The following is a 17,204-nucleotide window of genomic DNA, read 5'->3' on the forward strand; positions in this document are numbered from 1 at the left end:
CCGTCTCTCACAGTTGAAGTGTACCTATGATAAAAATTACAGACCTCTACATGCTTTGTAAGTAGGAAAACCTGCAAAATCGGCAGTGTATCAAATACTTGTTCTCCCCACTGTATATACATACATCCATACACAGACACATATCCTTTTTTAAATTATATTTCCCTTCATTACTTTCCAACCCCACCACCCCTTCCCCAATTAGAGTAAACTAGTGAACAACAACGCTTAGGCCTCTACTTCCAGCCCATACATACTATATACATTTTATGGACACAGTCAAATTCTACAATAATTATATTTTGTTTGTTGTTACTCCTGAACTTCCTCCGATCGTTTTCATGACGTCCATCTGGTTTGCTTCTATATGCCATATTTTTCTAACTGTGCTCTTTCACAAAAGCTCTCAACCTATAACCTATATACGTATTATGGGCACAGTATGCTTTACATGAGTTATCTTGTTGTTATTAGTTGTTGTTATTAGTCCCATCCTTCAGCTCCATTCAACACCTCCCATCTATCTCTTAACACCAACCATATTGGATTTCTATTTGCCATATACAGTGGGGGAAAAAAGTATTTAGTCAGCCACCAATTGTGCAAGTTCTCCCACTTAAAAAGATGAGAGAGGCCTGTAATTTTCATCATAGGTACACGTCAACTATGACAGACAAATTGAGAAAAGAAAATCCAGAAAATCACATTGTAGGATTTTTAATGAATTTATTTGCAAATGATGGTGGAAAATAAGTATTTGGTCACCTACAAACAAGCAAGATTTCTGGCTCTCACAGACCTGTAACTTCTTCTTTAAGAGGCTTCTCTGTTCTCCACTCGTTACCTGTATTAATGGCACCTGTTTGAACTTGTTATCAGTATAAAAGACACCTGTCCACAACCTCAAACAGTCAGACTCCAAACTCCACTATGGCCAAGACCATAGAGTTGTCAAAGGACACCAGAAACAAAATTGTAGACCTGCACCAGGCTGGGAAGACTGAATCTGCAATAGGTAAGCAGCTTGGTTTGAAGAAATCAACTGTGGGAGCCATTATTAGGAAATGGAAAACATACAAGACCACTGATAATCTCCCTCGATCTGGGGCTCCACGCAAGATCTCACCCCGTGCGGTCAAAATGATCACAAGAACGGTGAGCAAAAATCCCAGAACCACACGGGGGGACCTAGTGAATGACCTGCAGAGAGCTGGGACCAAAGTAACAAAGCCTACCATCAGTAACACACTACGCCGCCAGGGACTCAAATCCTGCAGTGCCAGACGTGTCCCCCTGCTTAAGCCAGTACATGTCCAGGCCCGTCTGAAGAAAAAAAAAAAGTTTGCTAGAGTGCATTTGGATGATCCAGAAGAGGATTGGGAGAATGTCATATGGTCAGATGAAACCAAAATAGAACATTTTGGTAAAAACTCAACTCGTCGTGTTTGGAGGACAAAGAATGCTGAGTTGCATCCAAAGAACACCATACCTACTGTGAAGCATGGGGGTGGAAACATCATGCTTTGGGGCTGTTTTTCTGCAAAGGGACCAGGACGACTGATCCGTGTAAAGGAAAGAATGAATGGGGCCATGTATCGTGAGATTTTGAGTGAAAACCTCCTTCCATCAGCAAGGGCATTGAAGGTGAAACGTGGCTGGGTCTTTCAGCATGACAATGATCCCAAACACAACGCCCGGGCAACGAAGGAGTGGCTTCGTAAGAAGCATTTCAAGGTCCTGGAGTGGCCTAGCCAGTCTCCAGATCTCAACCCCATAGAAAATCTTTGGAGGGAGTTGAAAGTCCGTGTTGCCCAGCGACAGCCCCAAAACATCACTGCTCTAGAGGAGATCTGCATGGAGGAATGGGCCAAAATACCAGCAACAGTGTGTGAAAACCTTGTGAAGACTTACAGAAAACGTTTGACCTGTGTCATTGCCAACAAAGGGTATATAACAAAGTATTGAGAAACTTTTGTTATTGACCAAATACTTATTTTCCACCATAATTTGCAAATAAATTCATAAAAAATCCTACAATGTGATTTTCTGGATTTTTTTTCTCATTTTGTCTGTCATAGTTGACGTGTACCTATTATGAAAATTACAGGCCTCTCTCATCTTTTTAAGTGGGAGAACTTGCACAATTGGTGACTGACTAAATACTTTTTTCCCCACTGTATTTTTCAACTGTACTGTGATGTTTTACAAATGTTCTGAACCTTTCTATTCTCATTGTTTCTACAGATCGTGAATTGAAAATAAACATTTTTGCTAAAAGTACTATTATATTATTGATCGATTGACTATGACTTTTCAGATCACCCAGTAGTGCTATCTGCAGGGTTAGTTCCAGGTAAATATTGCAATCCTTTAGCCATTCCTGGACCTGTGTCCAAAAACAAGCTACAAATGGACAGTACCAAAACAAATGATCTAATGATTTTGTCTCTTCACAGCAAAATCTGCAGAGCTGGGAAGATTGTATCCCCCATATAAATAACATTCTATTGGTAGCAAGAATTTTATATAAATAATTTAAATTGAAAAATTATACGTTTTGAATCCGGCGTCGTTTTGCGTATCAATTCATAAACACTATGCCATGGAATCGGTACGTCAAAAATCTCTTCCCAACTATTTTGCAATCTATATGGGACGGCTGTCAATCCTTTGGTCCTTAAATGAAACTGGTATACTTTTTTATTTATCACAATTTTCTTTAACCAATTATATTCTTTAATGCAAGGCCGACAAGTTCCTTACTTTTTCCCCCTTCCACTTTCCTTTTCCGTTTTTGCGGTAATGCTGCAATTATTTGGTTGTAATTTTGGGTAGAGCAGACATTTCCATATGTTTTTGTTAGCTGCATGTGCGACATAACTCCACCAGTCCTACCGATAATACCATTTACGAAGATTATACCTTTTTTTTTTTTTTTGTCAAAAAAAAACGTTTTTATCATTTAGTATATTTGAGTTTAACCACAATATTTGTTGTATTATTTGTTCTATCGTTTCTGGAGGATTAAATTGAAATTGCAACCAACTTTCTATGGCTTGTTTTAGAAATAGTGATATTTGGGAGATGATTTCCTTTTCAAATAACTTAAAGTGAGAGGTTGTAATCTGAATAAAGGGAAAAAGGCCATTCTTGAACATTGGGTGAGACAATCTTACTAATTTGCTAGAGAACCAGTTCGGATTTAAGTATAACATTTGTATGACTTAAGCTTTTAGTGATAGGTCTAATGCTTTAATATTTAATAATTTCTGTCCTCCGAATTCATATTCATTATATAAATAGGCCCGTTTAATTTTGTCTGGCTTGCCGTTCCAAATAAAATTGAATATTTTTTTCTCATATAATTTAAAAAACTGTTCGCTAGGTGTAGGCAAGACCATAAGCAAATAGGTAAACTGGGATAATACTAAAGAGTTAATCAGGGTGATTTTTCCACAAATTGACAGGTATTTACCTTTCCATGGTAGCAAGATCTTATCTATTTTTGCTAACTTTCTATTAAAATGTATTGGAGTGAGATCATTTATTTAATTTGGGATATGTATTCCGAGTATATCCACATCACCATCAGACCATTTTATTGGTAAACTACATGGTAATGTAAAGATTGTATTTTTTAGTGATCCAATATGTAATATAGTACATTTACCATAATTTGGTTGTAATCCAGAGAGGTTAGAAAATGTATCTAAATCCTCTATGAGGCTGTGGAGGGATTCAAGTTGTGGATTTAAAAGAAAACATGAATCAACAGCGTACAATGACACCTTTGTTTTTAAGCCCTGGATTTCTAATCCCTTGATATTATTGTTGGATCTGATTTTAATAGCTAACATCTCGATAGCAATAATAAATAGATATGCCGATAGTGAACAACCTTGTTTCACACCTCTTGACAGTTTAAAACTTTCTGAGAAATAGCCATTATTTACTATTTTACACCTAGGGTTGCTATACATGATTTTAACCCAATTTATAAGAGATTGTCCAAAATTGAAATGCTCCAGGCATTTATATATAAACTCCAGTCGTACTTTATCAAATGCCTTTTCGAAGTCTGCTATGAATAGTAGGCCTGGTTTCCCAGATTTTTCATAGTGTTCTATTGTTTCCAGTACTTGCCTTATATTATCTCCAATGTATCGCCCATGTAAAAAACCTGTCTGATTAGAATTAATAATGACCGACAATACCTTTTTAATTCTCTGCGCTATACATTTTGCTCAAATTTTTGCATCAGAACACTGAAGTGTAAGGGGCCTCCAATTTTTTAAATGGACTGGATCTTTATATTTTCCACTTGTATCCTGTTTCAGTAATAATGAAATCAGACCTTCTTCTTGAGTGTCTGATAATCTACCATTTACATAGGAGTGGTTAAAACATGCTAATAACGGTCCTCTGAGTATATCAAAAAAGGTTTGGTATACCTCGACTGGTATGCCATCAAACCCTGTCAAGAAGTTAATGGTTGATCGCAAATGGGTCTTCCAAATGTACAATGACCCCAAGCATACTTCCAAAGTTGTGGCAAAATGGCTTAAGGACAACAAAGTCAAGGTATTGGAGTGGCCATCACAAAGCCCCGACCTCAATCCTATAGAACATTTGTAGGCAGAACTGAAAATGCGTGTGCGAGCAACGAGGCCTACAAACCTGACTCAGTTACACCAGCTCTGTCAGGAGGAATGGGCCAAAATTCACCCAACTTATTGTGGGAAGCTTGTGGAAGGCTACCCGAAACGTTTGACCCAAGTTAAACTATTTAAAGGCAATGCTACCAAATACGAATTGAGTGTATGCAAACTTCTGACCCACTGGGAATGTGATGAAAGAAATAAAAGCTGAAATAAATAATTATCTATACTATTATTCTGACATTTCACATTCTTAAAATAAAGTGGTGATCCTAACTGACCTAAGACAGGGAATTTTTCCTAGGATTAAATGTCAGGAATTGTGAAAAACTGAGTTTAAATGTATTTGGCTAAGATGTATGTAAACTTCCGACTTCAACTGTAAGTGTTTGTCTCCTTGATGGTTTGACTGGACTTGGAGGTTAGTCTCTATGAAGTGAGGGGTATTGATGTTTCTTCTCAGCAAGGCATTTGACAGACACTGCTAGATGAGGAGCAATTGGTGTCCTGTTCCAAAAAGCCAATGGCAAAGACCCTTATTATACCTCCTGTATCTCTGGGCTTTGAAATGTGAGAATGTATACAGCTTTGGCAGCTGATTGTCCTGCCAATGTATTGAATGTATAATAGAACAAGACAACCTTCTGTAGGGGATAGTGAGGTAAGTTGAGCCATTTTAACATTCAGCATCACTCCGTCAAGGGAAATATAGTATTATTTCTAACAAAGACATCTACATATATTTCAGGATGTTGTGTATCCCTGGGAAATAATCAGAATTCATGGAAACATTACAGTTTAGAAAACATCCAGTTTCCAAAAAAAGTGGTCTCTTGGGGTAGGTTGAGCCACGGGACAGGGTAAGTTATGCTGCCTACACATTTCTGTACTGAATGAAATATTACCATGTCTATCTTTATTTCCCAAACACAATTCAACACAATCACAATAGGTTCTTTGTTATTTAATAATTGAAAGCATATTTTAACACCGGCTTAACACCTAACAAACACTGTACTTTTTTTTACACCTTTAACATAGGCCAGGCCCTGTTGTTACCTCATATCCCAGCCATAATGCCTTGCATTACGCCTAGGAAGAAAACACTTACATTTGCTGAACTTGGCATTGGCTCAACCATTGGATCAACTTACCCCAATGCAAACATTTTGACTATATTAGCCCACACAGCTACAAGGATGCACTAGGTTTAGGACCTCATATTGAAGCTTATAGAGACCCCAACTGATGTATAGAACAATCTTAAAATCTTAAAAAACTATCTACTTTGGTTTAGATACAAGCATCATGAAACCTCTAGCTCAATAAATTCATTTGACTTGGTGAAAATCCGTTTTCTGCACTGTCAAGTCTTCACAGAGATGCTCTGAGTGAGTTTGTGTTGCAGCAGTTCCCTTGGTGCAGCCTGGTCACTATGAGTGATTGTCATGATTGTTCAAACACCTGCTGTGTGCTGCATCAGTGAAGCGGGCCCTGCCCAGGCATGCGTCTCCACACCTACACAACACTACACAAGCTGTCTGTTCACACTCCCACTGCATAGGACTATATGGTTTCTAACTCCTAACCTACCTATAATCAACATGACGCATGTGTTCATTATGCCTCGTTAGGGGTCATCAGAGACATTACTGTAACAAACCATGTTAAGTTTGGCATTGATATCTTTAAAAAATAAGGAAACTATTAACAATGAACTTTTTTGACTATGTAACGCTAATGCTTAAAATAATTGTAAAAAATCTTCTTCTCATGGACTAAAAGTCAGATTCACTACAAATATGGTCTTTGCACTCATCACAATAGTCCCTGAAGAGTTTGAGAAAATAATATTGATGCATTCAAAGATGGCCATACTATACTAGTTGATGCGTATTAGCACATACGCTAATATGCTAAAATATGCTAAGAATACTTCAAAACTCTTCTCATGAACCATATATAAATAGTTGCTGCATTCAAATATGGCTGCACTGTACCTGTAGATGCATGTTAGCTCATATGCTAATGCTACACATACTTGTAAAATCTTCATCTCATGAACCATAAGTCAAATTGACTCCAAATGTGATATATAGACTCAATTAATTAGCCTCTAATGAATTTGAGAATGATTAGTTGCTGCATTCAGAGACGGCCACGCTACACCACTACATGGCACCATATCACACCAGGGCTATAAGAACTGAACCTATGGACATGGGGCCATGAAATTTGGAATGTAAACCTTATGTATATGTCCTTAGAAGCTGTGTGAATATAAAGTCACTGCAACCTTAGATGGCTGCACCAGACCAGTTGGTGGCACTATAGATGTCATTGGCACCAGTGGCATAGGATACTAGAGCAATAACTATTGACCGAGTGGACTTTGTCTCATGCAAATGAATGTGAGATTTAAATTGTGCAGATGAACGATGGGAAATATAGTGAAAATAACATTGAAAATATTTCACAAATCTGAAACATAAACCATTAGTCAAATTGACCCCAGAATTGATATATAAACTCAATACATTAAGTAATGACTTTAAAAATGATTACCTGGTGCATTCAAAGATAACCACACTACAGCACTAAACTAAACTTCACTTGTGTCATCCTTGTGGTATTGAGAGATAACCATAGTGATGCTTTCACTGATTGCACATAAAGGAAGATAGTTCCTACATGATATAATGCTTGCTTTGTTATCCAACTGATCTTGTGTCCTTTCTGTCATCCTGTGAACCCCTTTCATTGCTGCTTACAGCTATATTGTTTAATATATTATTGTATTGAATAGGGTTGGATATTTCCATGTTTTGTATTTCCTTAGAAAGGCACAGGTCATTAAGTTTCCCTCCCATCTATTAGACTCTGCAGAATTCCCAGGGTTGCTTTTCCTGCAATGCTTGACTAGGGATATGTGATGGTGGTGCACAGTGTGAGTTTTACTGCAGTACTGAACTGTTGGTTTATGCAAGTGTTGGACTGTCTGTGTGTAGGTGTGAGATGGTTGGGATTCCGTGTGTGTGTGTGTGTGTGTGGTATTCTGCTGTGGAACAGGATAATGAGCATTGAGTAGATTGCTGCATTAGCAAAAAGCAGTGGAAGAAGGTCATCTACAAACATCAGAGTTGTTAAACCATGCAGAGAGAGAAAAGCCTATACATTAGAGCAATTTAAGGCAGGAAGGCCCTTGGGCCCTCACCAGCAGAATATCCAATGCCCACTGCAGATGATCAAAAAGATTTTAGACTATCATTAGAAGTTCGCTGCTTTTTTGGAAGCTCTTCAATCAAGCCAAAGGCGTAATGTACACGAGGCCATTGATTGGTCCAGAAGATCAAGGATGGGGATCCAGGCCCCACATCTACACAGCGCTGTCCTACGGCATCAAAGCTCCGGCCTCAGATCACTCACAGCAAGACAGGCTGAAAAATTATCATGTCTTACATCAGTCAATCTAACACTGGCTGCGTTTACACAGGCAGCCCAATTCTGATCTTTTTTTCACTAATAGTGCACTTTTGACCAATCAGATCAGCTCTTAAAAAGATCTGATGTGAAAAGATCTAATGTCATTGGTCAAAATACCAATCAGTGGAATAAATATCAGAATTTGGCTGCCTTTGTAAATGCAGCCACTGAGTGCCCTACAGTGTGTCCTAAACCCTGTACATGCGTCCTTTGTTCTGATTGTGTCCACATCCTGATTGTGCCCACATTTGTAAACAGGTGTAGACGATCAAAAGACACATAGTGACCTAATTATGATCAGATCTTCCTGACGACCTCCGGAGGTAGTGAGGCACGCATTGTGTCTGGATATCTCACAAGTGTAGACAGATCTGGACAGTGAGTATGGTAACATGCACACAATAATGAGATTATTGTGGATAGTCAGATTAATATAATAGTTCGATTTAATACATTTACATGCTTTGCAAGAAGAATGATTTCCCTAAAAATCTTGTTTACATGGACACATCTGAAATCAGGCTCCCTGATGGCACTCTGATAAATGCAGAAAATCATCAATCAAAATAAAAGTTATACCACAGCAACCATGTTATTTTTGGGAAACATATTTGAGTTCGGACATAGAATTAGTTTTCACATACACACTTTATAAGACGCATACATTCAGTTGTTCTGAACTCACTTCACTCACGCTAAAGAGGGAGGCTCGCTCATCTGGTTCTAGCACATGTGCAGATCAAATACACAGCTGGAATGTCAATTAAGGTGTTTACATGTCCTAATAATTCAAAAGATTGCTCAGAAAACTACGTCTTAATCGGCATATGCTTACTTCGATTTTGACCTTACGCCGATTAAGATAAGCAGAGTAAAGTGTTTACATGACTATTGTATAATCTGCCTACTGCCATAATCAGTTTAACATCAAATTATTACTGTGCATGTAAACGTACTCAGTGAAACCATTTGAATCATCATTATTCCGCATTAAAATCATTTACAGATGGCACCATTGACTTATGTCATCAATGTGTCTTAAAATTAATACATAAATATTATTTTAGAAATAATATCTGTCAAATAGTAGTCCCCTGTAGCTCAGTTGGTAGAGCATGGCGCTTGCAACGCCAGGGTTGTGGGTTCATTTCCCACGGGGGGCCAGTATGAAAATGTATGCACTCACTAACTGTAAGTTGCTCTGGATAAGAGTGTCTGCTAAATGACTAAAATGTAAATGTAAATAATTTCCATACAGGGAGGGACCAGGAATTTTGGTCTCAATGCGGACACAGTGGACGGATGAGAGACACATTTTAATACCATGTGTAGATGCATATCTGAAAATGTGGCACAATCAGAATATAGACAAGTTCAGGACCAACGATGCATGTTAGCGCCAGGTATAAACGAAGCTCTAGAAAGCCACAGGATCGACGTAAGTGACGAAATCATACTTTTCAAGGTTTAACATCTTCAGATCTGCATATGTATTGCATTTGATCAGTGCTCATAATGAGTATACACAGCAACCAGCGTGCTTATACACAGTTGTGAGTTACTATAGAAACAGCCTGTCCAGATGAATGTACCAGTGATGAAGGCGTTCTTGGCTGGTATGCAATGTGATGTGAACCACCCTGCAGCCTCAGGCGATCCACCACAGCCAGGTCTCTAACTGGAGACCCAATTAGCTCATCCAGCTAAAGAGCATGTCTGATTGCAGCCCAAGTGGATAATTGAGTCTCAAAAGCTATCTTTGGATTTAGGATGATGTCATAATCATAAATCGGAGCAGGCTACTAGAGCTCTTAAAGTTATGCTGAAAGGTAGAAACAGCCAGTACACTGAGCATAGAGCCGGTGTCTGTTGAAATATCTGCAATGTGAAAATGGTTTATACTTGAAATGGTGTGTTGGTAGTATTGTATGGCCTTGAAGGCTTTATAGCCAATGCATTTTATGCATAGCCTCTAAATGCTCTGTAGCTGTCCTGTATTGCTTCTACAGTATACTTCAGTTTAGCTGATGTGTAGGCTGTCTAACCTGTGTGTTTATAGCTCCAGTGTTAGGTCCTATGGTAGCTCCTGTAGTAGCTGGTGAGTTGGCTGGACATGCAGGCCCTGGCTCTCCCAGAGGCTCTCACACACATTCATCCACACAGCAGCTGTTGCTGTCAGCCTCCAGGGGCAACACCGGCCCTGAGCACTGACACCAGATGAACTGAGAAAACACACATCACACAAATGCGCGCGCACACACACGATGCTCACAGACTCATGTATACACAAGGTCATGATCTCACATGCTATGTATACATTTACATTACATTTTAGTCATTTAGCAGACGCTCTTATCCAGAGCGACTTACAGGAGCAATTAGGGTTAAGTGCCTTGCTCAAGGGCACATTTACGTCATTTAGCAGACGCTCTTATCCAGAGCGACTTACAAATTGGTGCATTCACATACTAGCACTCACAAATAGGCATGCATACAGACAGAACTAGCAGTAACATATACATTATGGACAGTGCACTAACACCAAGGGCACAAAAACAGAGAGCTGTCACATAATGTTCAGCCACACATACTGGACACCCAGAGTGAAAATGTAATGTAATCTCATATGGAGCATATCTCCATAATAAGACACAGCTAATTTCATAATGAACGAATCTCTCTCTCTCTCTCTCTCTCTCTCTCTCTCTCTCTCTCTCTCTCTCTCTCTCTCTCTCTCTCTCTCTCTCCTCTTTTTTTTTCCTCTCTCTCTCTCTCTCTCTCTCCTCTCTCTCTCTCTCTCTCTCTCTCTCTCTCTCTCTCTCTCTCTCTCTCTCTCTCTCTCTCTCTCTCTCTCTCTCTCTCTCTCTCTCTCTCTCTCTCTCTCTCTCTCTCTCTCTCTCTCCCTCTCTCTCTCCTCTCTCTCTCTCTCTCTCTCTCTCTCTCTCTCTCTCTTCTCTCTCTCTCTCTCTCTCTCTCTCTCTCTCTCTCTCTCTCTCTCTCTCTCTCTCTCTCTCGATATATATATATATATATATATATAAAAACACAACTTTTACTCCACTACATTCCTAAAGAAAATTATGTACTTTTTACTCCATACATTTTCCCTGACACCAAAAAGTACTCGTTACACTTATCAAGAGAACATCACTGGTCATCCCTACTGCATCCGATCAGGCGCCTACTGCATCCGATCAGGCGGACTCACTAAACACAAATTATGTCTTGAGTGTTCCCCTGGCTCTGTAAAAAAAAATATATATAAGTAATGTCAAATGATTTATACTTTTACTTTTGATATGTAAGTATATTTTAGCAATAACATTTACTTTTGATAGTTAAGTATATTTAAAAAAAAATACTTTTAGACTTTTACTCAAGTAGTATTTTACTGGGTGACTTTCACTTTTAATTGAGTCATTTTATATTAAGGTATCTTTACTTTTACTCAAGTATGACAATTGGGTACTTTTTCCACCACTGCATGCCACTGATCATGATAACAACCTGTGCTGCCAACTCAGATCGTCTGCACATAGAACCATCCCCTCTTTTTCTCCCTCTCTTCCCTCCTTCCTATGTGTATTCATGCTCCAAACACCTCTCTTTCCTCAGCCTCTGCAGCTTTATCCCTTCCTCCCCATCCATCCATCTCCTCATTTCCATTGTTTCATCTCTCCCTGATCTCCTAGTCCTCCATTATCCCCTCTCTCCCCTCCTCTCTGGCACTGACCCCACAACAGCATTGCAGTGTAGAAAATGATGCATCAACACACTTCCTTTCTCTTTTACCTGCAAGGTGTTTAACTCTGATTTAATACAGGAACCCCCAGGCTTATTTCTCCCTTACAAAGCATTACAGCTTTGTAAGGGAGATCACAGGTGTGTGTGTTTGTGTATCTCAAATGGAAGCAGAGAAAGAGGGGGAGTGTGTGAGGAGAAAGGTTATAGAGGACAGTTAGGACAAACACACAGAGAGAGTATACACCACAGTGACTGCAGGAGGAAGCAAGAGACTTGATTTGAAGTCAGAAGATAATCTAGTCAGCAGGATTATACCAGAACGGTCATATATACATGCATTCTAATCAGACCACTGCTAATTAAATATCCTTCCACATAACACAAGTGACCTGACCCTGAAGTATAATGAGTCTACCAGAAACACTTCTCTGAAATAGCAGTCTGACCACATGAAACACAACTTCACAGCCTTACACCAACACATTACAGTAGCCTAAATAATCATCCTTTATACTAGCTCGACGACACACTAAAATATTTCCGCTGCTCTGTCGTTCGCTACATACAGTACTTGAAATGAGACCGCCATCATTGAAGTCATTTGTGGTGACGAGGGGCACGAGGGGCGTTGTACAAAACAAAGTCATCAGCGATAGGATCATCTCTAACCAATCAGAGTATCAAGGCCAATTACGAATTCTCAAAACGCTGCTGTACCCACATGTGTTCTGGCTCTGGCCCAGCCCATCGGTTTCTGCACCAATCAGATGGCCCCGAATGTGTTCGCATTCAGTGAAGGGTTGGGGAGGTACTCAGATCCAGACTCATTGCGGAGAAGAAACGAACGTCCGTGGGCATAGCGTTTGCCTAGAGCAAGGAGTCTGGGTAGCCAGGCAACCTGTATACACTATGAATGTATCTAAACACTTAGTCCCGTAGCTGCAATAGCTATAAGCATCTAAGTTCACACAGACAGGCATAATGGACCACCACAGAGATATCAGTTACTGCTAATGTCTAGAGGCCAAACAGACAGTTCTGTTGGCCAAACAGATTGAACATGGCCCAAACACTAAGGGATCATTTACAACACACCCTCATGTCCTCCCAAGCAGCATCGACCGACCTGCAGGAGCAACCAGAAGAATCTAACTAGGCTACTGAGGGACAAAATGTACAAACTTCCAGCCATCAAATAGGAGACCAAAATCTGTGGTGCACTATAGGGCCAACCATTTCACATTACCACTTTAGTTATTTACATTTTAGTCATTTAGCAGACGCTCTTAAAAGAAGTGAAGTGTAAGTGAGTGTTAGTTCACAAAAGCAGGGGGTGGGGTGGGGGGGGTGAGAAGGTGATGTGCTGTGGGATTATTTAACATACTCTTTCAGATGTTTTCGGAAGATGGGCAAAAGCACTGTGCAAAGTGAAAAAATTACCATAAACCTCATAATAATCTGGCAACATGATTTCATTTGAAACTTTTCTTAAACAATTTGTGTTATGAAGAGGCTATTTATGTATTGCTCAGTTTAGTAAACTCAAGTTAAATAATCGCCTCCAATTTGATTATTTAGGTGATTATGTAACTGAAGTTTAGTAAATTGAGCAATACATAATTCATAATGCGCATTGTTGAAGAAAAATTTCTAATTAAATTATGCTTCCAGATTATAATGAGGTTTATGGTAATGTTTGCACTTTGCACAGTGCTTTTGCGCTACAAAAATGTCCTCTTAGTCTCTCTATGTAGCCTAGGGGAGAGTGGGGTACAGTGGGGTAAAAAAGTATTTAGTCAGCCACCAATTGTGCAAGTTCTCCCACTTAAAAAGATGAGAGAGGCCTGTAATTTTCATCATAGGTACACGTCGACTATGACAGACAAAATGAGAAAAAAAAATCCAGAAGATCACATTGTAGGATTTTTTATGAATTGATTTGCAAATTATGGTGGAAAATAAGTATTTGGTCAATAACAAAAGTCTCTCAATACTTTGTTATATACCCCTTGTTGGCAATGACACAGGTCAAACGTTTTCTGTAAGTCTTCACAAGGTTTTCACACACTGTTGCTGGTATTTTGGCCCATTCCACCATGCAGATCTCCTGTAGAGCAGTGATGTTTTGGGGCTGTCGCTGGGCAACACAGACTTTCAACTCCCTCCAAAGATTTTCTATGGGGTTGAGATCTGAAGACTGGATTGGCCACTCCAGGACCTTGAAATGCTTCTTACGAAGCCACTCCTTCGTTGCCCGGGCGGTGTGTTTGGGATCATTGTCATGCTGAAAGACCCAGCCACGTTTCATCTTCAATGCCCTTGCTGATGGAAGGAGGTTTTCACTCAAAATCTCACGATACATGGCCCCATTCATTCTTTCCTTTACACGGATCAGTCGTCCTGGTCCCTTTGCAGAAAAACAGCCCCAAAGCATGATGTTTCCACCCCCATGCTTCACAGTAGGTATGGTGTTCTTTGGATGCAACTCAGCATTCTTTGTCCTCCAAACACGACGAGTTGAGTTTTTACCAAAAAGTTCTATGTTGGTTTCATCTGACCATCTGACATTCTCCCAATCCTCTTCTGGATCATCCAAATGCACTCTAGCAAACTTCAGACGGGCCTGGACATGTACTGGCTTAAGCAGGGGGACACGTCTGGCACTGCAGGATTTGAGTCCCTGGCGGCGTAGTGTGTTACTGATGGTAGGCTTTGTTACTTTGGTCCCAGCTCTCTGCAGGTCATTCACTAGGTCCCCCCGTGTGGTTCTGGGATTTTTGCTCACCGTTCTTGTGATCATTTTGACCCCACGGGGTGAGATCTTGCGTCGAGATCGAGGGAGATTATCAGTGGTCTTGTATGTCTTCCATTTCCTAATAATTGCTCCCACAGTTGATTTCTTCAAACCAAGCTGCTTACCTATTGCAGATTCAGTCTTCCCAGCCTGGTGCAGGTCTACAATTTTGTTTCTGGTGTCCTTTGACAGCTCTTTGGTCTTGGCCATAGTGGAGTTTGGAGTGTGACTGTTTGAGGTTGTGGACAGGTGTCTTTTATGCTGATAACAAGTTCAAACAGGTGCCATTAATACAGGTAACGAGTGGAGGACAGAGGAGCCTCTTAAAGAAGAAGTTACAGGTCTGTGAGAGCCAGAAATTTTGCTTGCTTGTAGGTGACCAAATATTAATTTTCCACCATCATTTGAAAATAAATTCATTAAAAATCCTACAATGTGATTTTCTGGATGTTTTTCTCTCAATTTGTCTGTCATAGTTGACGTGTACCTATGATGAAAATTACAGGCCTCTCTCATCTTTTTAAGTGGGAGAACTTGCACAATTGGTGGCTGACTAAATACTTTTTTCCCCACTGTATGTTGAGAATTTTTTTACATTCAGCATCACTACATCAAGGGAAATATAGTATTCTTTCTAACAAAGATAACTACATATATTTCAGGATGTTGTGTATCCTTGGAAATAATCAGAATTCATAATAACAGTTTTGAAAACTTAGCTTAGCTTAGCAAAAAAAGTGGTCTCTTGGCACAACTTACCTCGGGTATGGGGTAAATAGAGCATAGGGACAGGGTAAATAGAGCATAGGGACAGGGTAAATAGAGCATAGGGACAGGGTAAATAGAGCATAGGGACAGGGTAAATAGAGCATAGGGACAGGGTAAATAGAGCATAGGGACAGGGTAAATAGAGAATAGGGACAGGGTAAATAGAGCATAGGGACAGGGTAAATAGAGCATAGGGACAGGGTAAATAGAGCATAGGGACAGGGTAAATAGAGCATAGGGACAGGGTAAATAGAGCATAGGGACGGGGTAAATAGAGCATAGGGACGGGGTAAATAGAGTATAGGGACAGGGTAAATAGAGCATAGGGACAGGGTAAATAGAGCATAGGGACAGGGTAAATAGAGCATAGGGACAGGATAAATAGAGCATAGGGACAGGGTAAATAGAGCATAGGGACAGGGTAAATAGAGCATAGGGACAGGGTAAATAGAGCATAGGGACGGGGTAAATAGAGCATAGGGACAGGGTAAATAGAGCATAGGGACAGGGTAAATAGAGCATAGGGACAGGGTAAATAGAGCATAGGGACGGGTAAATAGAGCATAGGGACAGGGTAAATAGAGCATAGGGACGGGGTAAATAGAGCATAGGGACAGGGTAAATAGAGCATAGGGACAGGGTAAATAGAGCATAGGGACAGGGTAAATAGAGTATAGGGACAGGGTAAATAGAGCATAGAGACAGGGTAAATAGAGCACAGGGACAGGGTAAATAGAGCATAGGGACAGGGTAAATAGAGAATAGAGACAGGGTAAATAGAGAATAGGGACAGGGTAAATAGAGCATAGGGACAGGGTAAATAGAGCATAGGGACAGGGTAAATAGAGCATAGGGACAGGGTAAACTTTTTAAACACTTTGTACTTTTTAAAAACACCTTCAACATAAGATCAGGCCCTGGTGTAACCTCATATCCCAGCGATAATGCCTTGCATTACACCTGGGAAGAAAACACTTCAATTGTGGCCTAGAGGGGGGGCGAACCCAACTGTGGAAGGCATTTTTCATAATTTGAACTTGACTAATCACATGAATGCAAGGTATCTTCAAAATACTATCCATATTATGCATAAAACAGACAAAATGTAATCATCATTTGTATAGGGTATATTGATTAGCCATAGGCTCAACTTTCCCCTGGACAGATGGCACAATTTACCTTAAAGCTACCATTTTTACTAAATTAGCCCACAAAGCTACAAGGATGCACTTTCATGCTAGGTTTAGGACCTCATATTGTACCTTATTGAGACCCCAACTGATGTTTAAAACATTATTTGAACTATCTACTTTGGTTTAGATACAAGCATCATTAAACTTATAACACAGTAAATTAATTTGACTTTGTGAAAATCAGTTTTTTGGACCTAACTTGCTTACCACTTTTTCCATGTGGTTTCTTCCTTCACAGACTCCATGAAATGACGACCTCTTCCTAAATATTTGGTCACATGATTTTGTGTATGGTTTCCTAGAAACAAGGGGTGCCTCAACTAACCCTTTGGCACGACTTACACCACTCTCCTCTACTGTATATAGCCACATACTCTGATAGACATTATGTACACACACATACACAGACACACACAGAGATGGATGGGAGAGGAGGTCAGGCGTTGCCCTAGCTGCAGGGGACTACCTGGGGTTGAGGTTAATGAGCACAGCAGTGTAGTTGGCCTCCATGCTAACACAAGTAGCCAAGCTCTGTAGCCAAGCTCCCCAGCTCAACACGGAAGG

At 40.0% G+C, this 17,204-nt stretch overlaps 1 protein-coding gene across 1 annotated transcript in view; it reads right to left on the minus strand.

Annotated features, from left to right (window-relative positions):
• Positions 1-17,204, minus strand: part of LOC121573687 (gap junction delta-2 protein-like) — a 30,721-nt gene that overhangs the window by 11,308 nt on the left and 2,209 nt on the right. The window lies entirely within an intron of this gene.

The sequence above is a fragment of the Coregonus clupeaformis genome, chromosome 9, assembly GCF_020615455.1.
Source record: "Coregonus clupeaformis isolate EN_2021a chromosome 9, ASM2061545v1, whole genome shotgun sequence".
NCBI lineage: Eukaryota > Metazoa > Chordata > Actinopteri > Salmoniformes > Salmonidae > Coregonus > Coregonus clupeaformis.